Source organism: Piliocolobus tephrosceles, chromosome 7 (assembly GCF_002776525.5).
Source record: "Piliocolobus tephrosceles isolate RC106 chromosome 7, ASM277652v3, whole genome shotgun sequence".
In the NCBI taxonomy this organism is placed as follows: Eukaryota; Metazoa; Chordata; class Mammalia; order Primates; family Cercopithecidae; genus Piliocolobus; species Piliocolobus tephrosceles.
In genome coordinates this window covers 59,220,946-59,222,257 of record NC_045440.1, presented here as the reverse complement: position 1 = coordinate 59,222,257, position 1,312 = coordinate 59,220,946, and positions in this window count along the sequence as shown.

The following is a 1,312-nucleotide window of genomic DNA, read 5'->3' as shown; positions in this document are numbered from 1 at the left end:
TGGAAGGGTCCTGGGCTCTCACTTTAACCTTTTGGACTAGAAAGACATCTCTCAAGGGCCTCAGAGGCCCTGATGTCTCTGTCATGACCTAGAGATGTCTCCAGGGTCTTGGGTCTCACTTTCCCTTGAAATGTAAACACATTCCATGAGAATCTCTGGAGTCCTCTCACTACAGAGTTATAAATTAACTTCTCAAGACTTACTGTTAGCTCATTGATATGGTTTGGCTATGTTCCCACCCAAATTTCATCTTGAATTGTAGTCCCCATAATCCCCACGTGTCATGGGAATAACCTAGTGGGAGGTAATTTAATCACAGGGTGGTTACCCTCATGCTGCCCATGCTGTTCTCGTGACAGTGAGTGAGTTCTCGTGAGATCTGATGGTTTTATAAGGGGCTTCCCTCTTCACTCAACACTCATTCTTCTCCTTCCTGCCACCATGTGAAGAAGAATGTGTTTGCTTCCCCTCCACCATTATTTCAAGTTTCCTGAGGTCTCCCCAGTGTTGCAGAACTGTGAGTCAATTAAAGCTCGTTTCTTTATAAATTATTCAGTCTCGGGCAGTTCTTTATAGCAGCATGAGAACGGATGAATACACTTGGGATCCAAATTTTTGAGTAAAATTTATTCAGAAAGCCTCAACTCTGCAGAAATACAAAAATATTTTCTCAAAACCCCACCATGACTTCATGCCAAAGCAAATGCCATCATCTTCTTTTACTTGCACCTCACCTCCTACATATTCAAAAATGTCAGAAGAGTGCATATATAAGTTCTAGGTTTATGTTTATTACATATACTTTAGGATTAATGCAAAGATTGCTATTTTCCTGGCGTTTGATTTGCTTCCCTTTCTACTCCTAACATGTGGAATTACCTTTTAAAAAGTATCTCCAAAAACATGATTAGATATTTACATATTCTTGAATCTGAAATTTCATCATTGGCATAAAGGAATACAAAGTAAAACCACTTCCATTAGAAATTTGGGGAAAATTTGGGGGGTTGGATGGTTCAAGACCAGTGCACCAAAATCGTGGATAATGTCAGAGTCCACTAAGCTATGTAGGTCTGTGGGCTTCTGATAAATAACCTGATTGATATAATTTCTTTCCCTTCTGTTATAGTTTATATAAATTCATTTTGGCTATCAACTGTTTCCTTTTAAGATATGTAGTAGATCTACCTACGGAAGTAAGGGCCTTATAATTTACTGAATTTTGTGTATTAGATAATCTAGCTTTGCATGACCATGTGAAGATAAGACACCCTTTGAGGAGTGATATTGGTGTTCTTCTCCATGTACAATT